Genomic DNA, 13872 nt, shown 5'->3' with positions numbered 1-13872 from the left:
CAGATCATAAACACAATGCAGAATTTATATAATATGTGAAAGAGAAAGAACAGAGTAGAGGAGGATTGGGAATCCAGGTTGGGTTCAAGGGTAGGGATAGTGTGTTGGAATTCTGAATTGAGTAGGTCGGGCAGGCCTCACTGGGAAGAGGACAGCCCAGAAAAGCGGTGAAGAAAAGCAAGAGCAACCCCACCTGGGTCTGAGGGAAGAGCACTGAGGCAAAACCCCCCAAGAACCAAGGTGCCAGGGCAGGAGAGTGTGTGGGGTGGAAGGAAGGGGGATGGGCAGCAGAGATGAGGCCCAGAGAAAGCAGGGAGATCGACGGCCTGTGGACCACGGTAAGGACTTGGCCTTTTGCCCTGACAAATTAGTAGCCGTGGAGGATGGTGGGCAGAGAAGGTCATGCCCATTGCCACACTGCAAATTGATCATGATGGGATGGAGGACAAGAATGGGAACCAAATTATTTGCAAGCTTTCTACATTAATCCAAATAAACTATGAAGAGTTTTTCCTTCTTTGAGATCATTTTCTTGATGGAGATGATCCGTAGGTTGTGAATGAGGCTCTGTAGCGATGTTCTTAAGTTGACTTTGTATGTAGGTTGGAACAGATACATTTACTATAATAGCCTCTGTTCATAAGTCAGATGTTTGTAACTTGAAGACTGCCTGTATAAATTTCCTAAGGTGAAATCACAGAAAAAGAATATTAGACACACTGATTTTTTATAAGGATTATTCTAAGTTTTACTGCCACCAGAAATACATGAAATTTCTGGTTTCTTCCTTCCTATTATAACTAAGGTAGGATATTTTATTATTCATAATAGGTTTAATTTTTTTGTTATGTAATAGTCCTAGTGTCTTCTTTGAATGGTCTCAGTCTTGTCTTTGCTTATTTATTAGATCTTAATGTTTTTATCAATTCATATGATAGTTTTAGTTGCAAAAGTTGGGTCCCCAAAATATTTATGCTAACTGGGGGAGCCAGAATGGAATATACTGATTTTCCTTCTTTAAGGGCAAGACTGCTAAAGGCCTGCTCCTATGATGTTACTGCTTGTTCTCTGTTAAAAGTTAAAAATTAAAAGAAGATTAATTCACAAGCTCATTGAATGATTAAAATAAAAAGGAGATCAATAATTTGAAAGCATTTAATAATACTCTAAACTGTACCAGTACAGTTTTAAAAGAAATCATGGGGAATGCCAAACAATGAGCTTACCTAATTTAAGCAGCTGACGTTGGATGGCTCATGTGCATCTGTGGTCCTATATTGGGATCAGGGGGTTGGCAAGACCAGGGATTGTCATCCTAAGCAGCAGTTCTCCCAGTTGAGGAGCAGTAGGTGAATGCTAGGATTCAGGCCAGCACGTAACTGCAGCATTGCTGTCCACGTGCAGGTGGACAGGGACGGCTAAGTCCACCGTGAAGTCAGCAGTAGACCTGGCTGTCCCTCCCTGTCCAGCCAGCAGCAGCTTGGGCAAGACCACATGCTCACGGCCTCTCTTGTGCAAGAGATTCTCTCCAGCTTCTACTGAGGGGGAGAGGCAGAAATGGAACATAGCTTTGGCTTTTGACTCCAAGAATACCTAGTGCCCCTTCTACTGGATCATGTTGCTTCTTGAGCTGTTTTATATCCTCAAAGCCCAGCTCAAACCTAACCCTTCAAACTCTTTTTGAGGAGAAAAAAAATCAAATGCTGTAGAACCTCCACAGTTGACCACCCTCCCTAAGTGACCTAATTTTCATAGACTGGACATGCACCACATGTACATATCAGTACAGTGGGCCGAGTTCCTTCTGTTGACCACCTCTGTATATTGGCTAGGTTGTTTCAGTCCTTTGGGTGGTTAACTTACAGAAGTTCTACTGTGTTTTCTCCTCTGTGAGAGGGGACTGGCACTATTTATTTATTTTATTATTATCATTATTATTATTATTATTGTAGAGACAGAGTTTCACCTATAGCCCTTGGTAGAGTGCTGTGATGTCACAGCTCACAGCAACCTCCAACTCCTGGGCCCAGGCAATTCTCTTGCCTCAGCCTCCCAAGCAGCTGAAACTACAGGTGCCTGCCACAATGCCTGGCTATTTTTTTGTTGCAGCTTGGCCAGGGCCGGGCTTGAACCCACCACCCTTGGTATATGGGGCCGGCACCCCACTCACTGAGCCTCAGGCGCAATTTATAATATATATTGAGGTTATCCTGCTTATATTAGAGTTGTTCACATTTTCTCTACTACTGAATTATAAACTCTCTGAGAGCAGGGATTGTTTTATGACATTTTTTTGCATTGTTGTATTACACATTAACAACTTATCTTTGGGGAATAAAGCAATATGACATCCTGTGAGGAAGACAGATATTCTTTCCATTTCGCTTATGCATTGACTTTAGAGAGGTTGAGTAGATTCCCAGAAACAACAGGCCTTCTGCATCTGGAGAGTTCTGTCCCCGCAGTCGAAGACACTTTGAGGGTTATCTCTCTGCTCTGTCCCAAATGGCCAGGAGAAGAATCTATTCATTTTGAGGCTCTCAAACAAAAGATTTAGCACCTCTAATTAAATACTAGTTTTTTACTTCAACCTATTTTATTTTTAATGTATACGGGCCTGATCACTGTATTCAGAGAACTCATAAATCTTAAGGTATAAAATTAATAGTTATTCAACATATAAATAAATTGATAATTTTTTGCACAATTTTTGCCTCTCAAAATTCTACTCATCACTGAGATTTTTCTTGAAATCCTTCTAAATTATTTTGTTAGCTTTTTTGGTATGGCACCCCCAAATGAATATTGCAAACATTTTCCTGGAGTCAAAACAAAGCAAAACCAATATCTCATTTTATATGCATTCTATATACCTTTTTAATGCAGCCTAGAATATTTTGTATTTTCTGAAACAATGATTACTATTCCCTAAGTTTTTTTTTTCTTTCTGTGTCATTGGGATCTTATTAATAGTATTTAAGGCATTTTGAGAGTTGTCTTACAAGATTCCTCTAGTGCCCCAGGGAAAACTATTTTAATGTACCAAGGGCAAAATGATTACATGTTCACTGCTACTCTTTTGTAGAGTATGAGAAAAATAAATATATGAAATACTTAACAATAAAAATAGACTCAGGGCTCAGAGGCCAAAATTCTTGTTCCAGAGTGAGTTCTTACATGGAGTGTGGCATAATTATTGATGATAATTTCCATGTTTGAAACTTGACCTCCCAAACTTGAAAGCAGAAGTAACATTTTGTTTTTCAGATTGGAAATACCACAGGAAGCACAATTGTAAAGGACCTACATCTGAAGAGAGTGGCAGAACAAATAAAAATAATATGCAGCCAAAAGCGGCAAAAACATGACCCAAGGACATCTACTGTAAATAGTTCAGTTGATAGACTCAGGGAAGTTTTGAAGAGCATCTGTTGTACTTAACTCCACGTACCTGAAACTACGAGGTTTCAGGGTATATTCTTCTCCCAGAAAAGTTAATTTTTCCTTTTCTTACATCAAGTGCCATTCCTCTGATTTCTCTTTAGAACAATTTAAACTCTAATTTATTCATCAAGAGTGTGCAACTTTTCATAAAGTTCTACCTTTTTTTACTACTAGTCCAATCTGGTAATATTTCTTGCAAATGTGACTGAATTAAAGATCAGCTGTAAATCCAGGAATACTATTGCAACTTATCATTTTTAAATTTAAAAATATTACTTGAGATTGACTCACAACAACTCTCTTGGCGAAAAGTCTGTGTAATTTTTATGTATGAGTCTGACAGTAGGCTCTTTTTGCTCATCCTTGGAATGTTTCCAGGCTGGGGCTCCCAGTATCCTGTGCTGGGAACAGGAAAGCGATGAATGAGGATTTGTGGCTGTCTTTCCCTTAACACTTATGTTGGACAATGAAAGTGTGTGTCAGTCTCTGTTTTGCAGTGTCGAATGTTAATGACGTGATAGTACTTTGAGCAAATGGGAGGAACATAAACCAACCATTCTATTAAAAATCCCGTCTTTATACCAGCATCTGTTTATGTGGGTATTTTCCCATGGTGTAAAACAAAAAGTGCAACAAATTAGGTTCGCCACTGCTTTCGTGCTTTCTTCTCATGTGCCTGGAATGAAGGATTTAAAGCAGAGACAGAATTCCAGAGAAAACAGGTGGCATGGAGCAGGAATTGATGTTGGCAAGACACTGTGGCACAGATTCATCCTTCTAACCAATTGTCCATCCCATGAAAGCTTTTTGCAGTTTATTGCAGGAACATATTATGTGAGGAATGTTAAGAGTTGGCGTCAAGGTTGGATACTTGGGGCGACTGTGACAAATTATTATTTACTGGTATCTATATGTACACAAGTATCTGGTTTTCAAATGCCACTTTAAGTTAGATTATTACTTGTTTTGAGGAGAAAAGTAGTTTTTTACATGCAGATGGCATTTGGCTTCTGTCCCTTTTGCCTCCCCTAAAAAGGAACTGGTGAATGTTATTCCACTTGTCGGTTTGTGTGTGTGTACCCTTACGTAAGGTGGTGCCTCTTTGGGAAAGAAAGGGAGAAACAATGAATCTTTATTTTCTCCACAAACAGAAATTTCCTGTATATAGAATACAATTCTGTTGCTTTATATATAATACAAACCTTTGATAATAGGTTCAGTGTACAAATTCCGTTCCCAAGAAAATAATTTACAAAAAGAATTATTTTCCAATGATTTGTGAAAATATGGAGTACAACAATGTGTATCTCAGAAAACAATGCTATTTCACGTACTGTGTGTCTCTTTGCTGTTTATTATCACAGAGACTATGGTCATTAAAGCCTAAGTTGTCACAACATCATAAGAAGAAGTGGAAAATTCCTTCACTACAACTGATAATTTATGGATTATTTGGCAGCCTGAATTGCATGCATTTAGGGATTAATTTTTGAGTCATAGCAGATCACAAAGATTTTTTTCCCTACTCTTCTTATTAATTTTCTGACCTATTAATACTATGCTTTATTTTTAAGCTTTGAAATTTAAGTTTTTAGTGTGTAGTATTTAAGCAAAAGAATATTATATCAGGAAATTGATGGTAGAAAGAATGTTAGTTGAGTGACCTTGGCAAGAAGTCACATTGCAAAGCTCATGTGGGTTAATGATCATGACATTACCCTTTGAACTGAGATGTCCCATAATTATGGTTAGAGTGTACTTTCCCACTTCCTAATTGTTGGAATGAGGGGAAAACAGTCACACATTTGTATTTTCCCCTTTCCACACTCCTAGTACAGAATACTGGAAACTATTGAGTGGAAATACTTAGAGATGATAAACCTATCTCATGACTCACATAAATGTTAAGCCAGCGGTTCTCAACCACGACCCACAGGAACTGTATTAAAGGTCTGCAGCATTTGGAAGGTTGAGAACCACTGTGTTAAATAGTTGATAAAATAATATTTTCCCAAAAGTCAAATATGCGATTATATTCATATGATAAGGGAAAAATTTATTTTTTAATTTTGTTACTTGGTTAATCTACTTCATAATATCAAATGATCATAAAACTTAGGGGTTAAAACAAATACACCTTATCTCATAGTTTCAGAGTCTTCTCCAGGCTGACGAGTGGAGGGGCACTTGTTTCTAAGCTCAAATGGTTTATTAAGAAGATTCAGTATTTTGTTCATTCTCTTACCACATTCCCTCTCCAGTGTGGCAGCCTAGTTCATCAAAATGTACAACCAAGAAGAAAATAGTCTCCCAGCAAGATGGCAATCAACAGTCACCTGCAACCTAATCATGGAAGTGACATCTGATCGTCTTCACTTTAACCAATTGGTTAAAGGTAGTCACCAGGTGAAGGGATTTTTTAATATATATTTTGAATTTAAATTGTATTTATTGACACTTTGTAAAAGAGAAAAGGATGTAATTCACTTCCATTACTCTTTTTATCTGGTCTGTCATCTGCCCCATTGTTATTTATTAGTTTTTTTTTGAGACAGTTTCATTATGTCACCTTTGATAGAGTGCTGTGGCATCACAGCTCACAGCAACCTCCAACTCTTGGGCTTAAGCAATTCTCTTCCCTCAGCCTCCCAAGTAGCTAGGACTATAGGTGCCTGCCACAACACCTGGCTATTTTGTTGCGGTTCTCATTGTTGTTTAGCTGGCCCAGGGCAGATTCGAACCCACCAGCCTCAGTGTATGTGGCTGGTTCTGTAACCACTGCTACACGCACCAAGCCTATTTATTAATTTTTTTATTATTAAATCATAGCTGTGTGCATTAATGGTATCATGGGGTACAATATGCTAGTTTTATATACAATTTGAAATATTTTCATCAAACTGGTTAACATAGCCTTCACGGCATTTTCTTAGTTATTGTGTTAAGACATTATATTCTACACCTAGTAAATTTCACATGTACCCTTGTAATATGCACCGTAGGTGTGACTCTCCCTGCACCCATCCTCCCCCCCCTCCCCTCCTTCTCCCCTTTCCCCTTCTTCTTGGGCTATAATTGGGTTATAGCTTTCATAAGAAAGCTATAAATTGGTTTCATAGTAGGGCTGAGTACATTGGATACTTTTTCAACTTTGTAAGATGAGAAATTTAGTGCCTTGCCATTTCCCACTGTATCTCCTTCCTCCACCTCTCAGTTGGTCAACCATAATCAATACATTTTATTGATCAGGTTTATAGCATTTAGATTATGTTACATTTTATTGAAGTAAAAATCAAGATTCAACAGCACTGTAATATTTACTGTAGGACAAATTAGTATTAGTTCCTTTAAAAATATATGTAATATATCACTAAACCAGGGCCATTCAAAGGAAGATGGGTCTACTCCAACCCTCAGGGTCAAATGGATTTTTTTCCCCAAATCATATGTCTTTGTTTGCTTCCTATTTGTAATATAACTTTCTTTCTTTCTTGCCTTTTTTTTTTTTTTGAGACAGAGTCTCACTATGTCACCCTTGGTAGAGTGCCATGGTGTCACAGCTCACAGCAACCTCAAACTCTTGAGCATAAGTGATTCTCTTGCCTCAGTCTCCCAAGTAGCTGGGACTACAGGCATGCCAGCTTTGTGGGGCACTATTTTAAAGTCACCCTACTGTAACTACTAACCATAACCAGTGGAAATTCAGCATAGGCCAGCAGAAGGCTGTGTGTAAAGGAAGATCAACACAACCGTATTCCAAGGGAAACTGTACTTTGGCAGAGGATTTGTGAGGTTCACCAGAGTCAAAAATAGAGACACATTATGGTGAAAATTTTTCCTAGGAATAGTCTTAAGGTAAGGGGCATCCAGTCAAGGAAAATATGATATATTCAACACATAGGCCAACATCTAAAGCATTTTATGCTTTGAGATTTTTATAGGTAACTGATGTCATAAAAAATATAGAAGATACCAGGAATTGGGTGATTTAAAGGGAAGATAGAACAATCCACATTTCAAATTCTCAGGGAATATAGAACTGGAACCCCGATACTGTTTGGGCTTCTCATACTTGACTGCAGGTTCCCAGGGAAGCTTCAGAACTCTGAGTCGCTGTCGTGTAGAGGAACAGCAGTGCCAGGGCTGTTTGTGTGGGTGCACAAGGTGATGGGGGAGGGATTGGAAGGATGGGAGAGATCGGGGATATTAAGTAACAAGAAGGTCCCATTTATTCATTGTTAGAAGCAATGAGAGGGTGCAGTGTGGTGGTGGAAAAGCTTTGGCTCTGAGGTTGAACAGACTCTACTTCCTAGTGCCATTGTTTAGTAGTTGTATGATCTTGGTGCAAGTTACTCAACTTCTTGAGCCTCAGTTTCCTTTGTAATGACTTTACCAATTGTATCTACTTCAGGGATATGTTTGGACAGTTAAGGGAGATACCATATTACACTATTTTAGGGCCTGATATGGTTTGGATATTTGACCCTTCAAAATCTCATGTTGAAATTTGATCACAGGTGTTGAATGGGGGCCAAGTGGGAGGTGTTTGGGTCATGGGGGGATCCCTCATGAATGGCTTGGTGCCCTCCCCATGATAATGAGTTCTCATTTCTTTAGTTCACCCCAGAGCTGGTTGTTTAGAGGAGCTGGGCGCCATCTCCTCTCTCGAACTCCTTCTTTTGCCTTGTGATACGCCTGCTCTTCCTTCACGTTTCACCTTGATTGGAAACTCCCTGAATGACTCACCAGAGGCAGATACAGGTGTCATGATTCTTATACAGTCTGCAGAACTGTGAGCCAAATAAACCACTTTTCTCTCTTAAATTACCCAGCCTCAAGTTTTCCTATAGCAGAAAATGCCTAACAGAGTGGCATACAGTAAATATTCACTCAATAGTAATTATTATTGTTTTGCAGATTGATCACTACACACAGAGAAGAAAGAGATGAGACAAGATGGTTCAAGGTTTTAGCCAGGGATGATGAGGGAATGACGATCCCATTTATTCACACATATCAAAGGTGGGGGGTGAGGATGGCACATTGACTGACTGGGAGATGATGAGATGAATTTCAGACTTATTAAATTGGAGGTGGCAGATGTGACAATATCAGCCAATGTTTATGTGCTCAGATGGGAGGTTAAATCTGGAGGTGACATTAGAGACACCATGCTTTTATGACCACTGAGCTATGGCTGATTGGTCCAGAGTGGTTCCCTTCACTGTATCCCCAGCCAAAATTGATTTAGTTTAGATATAAGCCTAAGCTATGTGGAACTGAATCCAAGATGTTACAGCCCAGTCTTCCTACTCTCTGGAACAAAAGAAATTTAAACTCAAAACAGTCTTCACAAAGGAAAATGAAACAGATACATAGAAAAAGAAAACAAAATGGGTAGAAAGCCCACATATTGTGAGTCTCCAAGCTCAGGGGTTCCTGAAGCTAAGCTTCATTCCTGCCTAAGATCTTTAAGTATCTTTTAATAAATAAATGGGACTTAACTAAGCTACAAAGCTGCTCCACAGCTAGGGCTCAACAATTAAAGCAAATAGACAACCTTCAAAATCAAAAAAGATATTTGCATGTTACGAATCTGACAAAGGCTTGATAACTAGAATCTACAGAGAACTCATATTAATCACAAGAAAAGCACAAACAATCCCATCTATCACTGGGCAAGGGACAAGAACCTTCTCTTAGGAAGACTGGCGAATGGCCACCAAACATGAAAAAGTTCTCATCATCCCTAATCATCGGAGAAATGCAAGTCAAACCCACCCTGAGATGTCAACTAACTCCAATGAAAATGGCCTACGTCACAAAGTCCCAAAGTGGAGATGCTGGCGTGGATGTGGAGAGAAGGGAACACTCTTACACTGCTGTTGGGACTGCAAACTAATACAGCCTCTTTGGAAAGAAGTATGGAAAATCCTCAAAGAGCCCAAAATAGGCTTTCCTTTGATCCCACAATCCCATTACTAGGCATCTACCAGAAGAAAATAATCATTTTCTCATAAGGACATTTGCACTAGATTGTTTATACTGCATCCAGGAAGTGGGCCATAGACCCTTACAGCTCAATTTCCAATTGCCAAGATATGGAAAAAACCTAAATGCCCATCGACCCAGCAATGGATTAACAAGCTGTGGTATGTATGCCATGGAATACTACTCAGCCATAAAAAGAAGGAGACTTTAATCTTTTGTGTTATCCTGGATACAGTTGGAGAATATTCGCTTTAGTAAAGTATCACAAGAATGGAAAATCAAGTATCCAACATACTCAATACTAATATCAAGCTAGTATGTGAACTAATACATGCCCACACAAGAGAAAATGCAATTTAATTCAAGTTGAGGGAGGGGAAGAGATTGGTGTGTTCCCACCTCTTGTGCACAATGTAAGGGTCTATGGTAAACCTCCTGGGTGCAGGACACAACTACAACAGGGACCTCACCTAACAAATGCAAACATTGTCACCTAATTATTTGTACTCTCATATTAATCTGAAATAAAAAAATCTTTTAAAATGTATGCTAGTTCAAGGTAGGTTTCTGTTTCTTACAACTCTCAGCTGATACCAAGAAACCACACATAGGTGAGAACTACAGGCATCTGGCATGATGGGCCTTGCTCAGGGAACAGGACAGGAAGAAGTGGAAACTGTGAGGGGAACAGGAAAAATCCAGGGAGAAGAATGAGAGTCAAAGAAACCTGGTGTTGCCAGGGCAGGAACGGAAGGATAGAGGGACAATGACATGAGATGCCAGTGTCTCTCTCCTCTGCTGTCCTTGGACATTACAACTCCAGGCTCTCCAGCCTTTGGACACCAAAACTCATAGTCAAGGAGGATGAGGTCAGAAACCAGCCCCCTGAATTTAGTTCTGAGTGTTCACTGGTAGCTTTGAAGATGTCTGTCATTCTCAGCAGACTAACTGTAATGGAATCTCCACATTAAACCTTGTTTAAAGCTTGGTGGACATGCTTTCTCCTTGATAGCATGTTAAGTATGTCTGTATTTAATTTGTATCTGTTGGGTAAGTGGGTTAACTACATTAAGTCTGTGTTGGTTGTGGTTCAAAATGGCCTGACCCTTAAATGGCAAGGTTACTGATTCCAGCTGAGTCATTCTCTTAGTCTTGAGGTTAGGAAACAGCACAGGAACAGCTGAGAATGACATCACTGTGGCCATTTTAAAAGGCAGGAGATGAAGGATCCTTCAGGCTGATTCCGGAAGACTAGAATGGAGACCTTAACAGAAGGGAGAAGCCACTATCAGAATGAAGTGTGGTCTGGAAGAATGGAACTCAGCAGACACAGGCTTCTCTGAGGATCAGGAAAGATTCAGACCAGGTGATCTGAGCATGTTGTGCCTTTTGGAAACTGAGTAACAAAGTAACAAATTGCAAAGCTTTTTAAACACTGAGGCCTGACTTAAGAGGGAATCCCTTTGTAAAGGGAAGGCTGTGGAAGGGTCAGCATAAACAGTTTAGGAAACAGAGGTTACCTTATTCCTCCCCCATTTTTGCTTTCTTATTACTGTGTGACTCTCTGCATTTGTGCTTAAAAAGGAAATGAACTGACCTGCGCCTAAAACTGTATGTATATGTGTTTTAAGGATAGATAATAGGTCGTTGGTTGCCCAGATTTACATTTCTCCAGACCCAAATAACTGCATTTCCCACTAGCCAAAAGAGGCTCATAGTCCTTCTAGAAGCACTGAGTGAGGATCCAGATAAGAAAAACTCAGAAGATGTCTACGAATAGTACCAGAAAGATTTCGAGTGCCCATGAGTCTCAGCTCTGGTCATCATAAAGAAAATGTTCTGGGTTCTTCCATAACACATTTGGGACCTATTAGAGAATATAAAGGTACACAACTTGAGTGAAAACATGTTTTGCTGTATGGAAAGTGTCGGTGCAGTGATTCTCAGCTGCTTTTTGTTGCTTTTGGACCCTAAGAATAAAGAAAACTCAAAATCTTCTGCAGGAGATTACTGCAAGGAAGAGGTGGGTACACATCGATCCCCTACTAAGCAAATGAAAAGCCGGCAGTGTTCTCTGATTAGCTCTTCTGCTTGTCTGGAATTGTTTACACAAGGCCAATGCATGTCAACAATTGGGAAGGGGGGGTATATGAGTGTGGGCTTGTCACCTAAAAGGTCACCAGATGTAGCATCATTTAAAAAGGTAGCTGGAAACACTGAAAGTTTAACATCGAGCATGTGGCTGTTCAAATGGTGATTTTAAAGAATTAGCAGTATAGAAAAGTGCTTCCTGACAAGTTAGATGAAAGAAAACTCAATACAAAGTAGCATCTGTTCAATTAAAATTAGGTAGAAGTATACACGTGTATAACCAGAACACAGAAGAAGACGGAAAAGCTAAGGAATGTGATTTATTAGAGTAGGGGACAACTGGATGGTTTTTATAAATTCTTGTTGATACTATAAGTATAACAAATTTTAAGTAACCAGAATTGATGGATTTGTAGCAAGTGATGGTTTTTTGCTTGAACTACTACAATAAAAACATCTTAACCTGAACCATGCACATAGTCATTGAATTGAAAAGTGGCTCAAGTCCAGATTCTTGAGAGCCAAGCAGTTATATAGGGTGATAGAGTGGTGAGGCCCCACATCCCAGGACAAGAGCCAAGAGAGCTCAGAAACAGTAATAGGATCACTGAAGTGAGATATTTTTCCTCCATAAAGGAGTGCTAATAGCTAAACTCTGAAGCCAAGCTGTTGAAAAGTTTTATGAGTTACTCTGACTTCATGGCTAGTTAGAGAAAAAGACATATGTCACTGTCTTCTGGGAAACAGTTCACAGGGATAAACAATAAGGATGGTCTAGTGATGACAAATTGTGCATAGAAAATTACCAGAAAAAAAATCAAATTTTTCCTTAGAAGGAGATGAGTCTAACTTACTGAAAATAGATGTATGTATTCTGCAAAAGCCATTGGAATTGGAGTGCTTGAAAGGAGGCCAGCTTAGCTAGAAAGCAGGAAGTTCCACTTCCCGAGACGTAATTATGTAGATTAAAATGTGGATACTCCATGCCTGTTTCCAGTGAGCAATTGTGTTGAGTATTAAACTCTAAGAAGACTCAGCACTGGCTTCTGAAAATCACAAAGCCTGGCTCTTAGTAGACATAGACCACGTTAGCAGACAGTGAGTGTGATGAAATGTTTAGATCTAAGTTGATAAAAAGCACAAACTTTACAAGAATATAGACTTAGGCTTGAATTCAATTTTGAAAAATTGTTTATTTTTTAATTATTATGGGAACATAATTGTAAATATTTATGGGGTACACGTGAAATTTTGATAATAGGCAGACAGGGTTTAGTGATCAAATGAGGGTAATTTGGATATCTATTACCTCAAGCATTTGTTATTTCTTTGTTAGGGACATTTCAGTTCTACTCTTTTAGTTATTTTAAAATATACTATAAGTTAGAGTAAAATCTCTGTAAGTTGACCACCCAAGGGACTGTAACAAACTGGTCAATGTAAGGAACTAGGCCTGCTGTACTGATGTGTACAGGTGGCACATGTCTGGTCTGTGAGAATTAGGTCAACTGAAGGGGTGGTCAATGCAGGGAGGTGGTCAAGTATGGAGGTTCTGCAGTTACCCTATGGTGCTACCAAGTACTGGATCCTGTTCCTCGTATCTAACCATATGTTTGTACCTACTAATCTTTATCCCTCCCCCTTCCCAGCGTCTACTGTCATTCTACTTTCTATCTCCACGTGTTCTATTTTTTAAATGTTTAGCTCCTGTATATGAAAAGGAATGAAATACTATAATTCACAATAATATACATGGAACTGGAGGACATTATGTTATCTAAATCAGCCAGACACAGATAGACAGATTTCACATGCTCTCACTCTGATGTGGGAATTACAGTTTTTACTAAATGCATAGTCTTGGGCAAGGTGCTTGACTTCTCTGAATCTGCTTCCTCAACAATAAAATGATGGTAAGAATACTCTCTCAGAGACCAGTGTTGCATTGAATGTATTGAGTAGATTGCATTAATGTACTCAAGGTAATTTCAAAAAAGAGAAATGTACTCAAGGTAATTTAAAAAGAAATGAGAAATTTGAGAAGAAAAGAAAATTGAATGTATTGAATAGATTGCATTAATGTACTCAAGGTAATTTAAGAAGAAAAGAACCCCCAAGAACAGGAAGCGTGCTAGGCCTCAGAAGCAAGGGAATCCAGGAGTTGAAAGATAGCCAGGCACTAATGTGACTTCCCAGTCAGTCTGTCTTGGAGCTAAGTGGTCTTATTTATTGTCTCCAAAGGTCGCAAACGGACTCAACATGTACTCTCCATTACAATATCTTGGTTCTAATATTTTACCTCCAACTACGAACATCCTACAAATATGAAATGGATTGGCCCCGTTT

Source organism: Otolemur garnettii, unplaced genomic scaffold (genome assembly GCF_000181295.1).
Source record: "Otolemur garnettii isolate 467f Iridium unplaced genomic scaffold, OtoGar3 scaffold00103, whole genome shotgun sequence".
Lineage (NCBI taxonomy): Eukaryota > Metazoa > Chordata > Mammalia > Primates > Galagidae > Otolemur > Otolemur garnettii.
Note: the sequence above shows the minus strand (reverse complement) of the source record.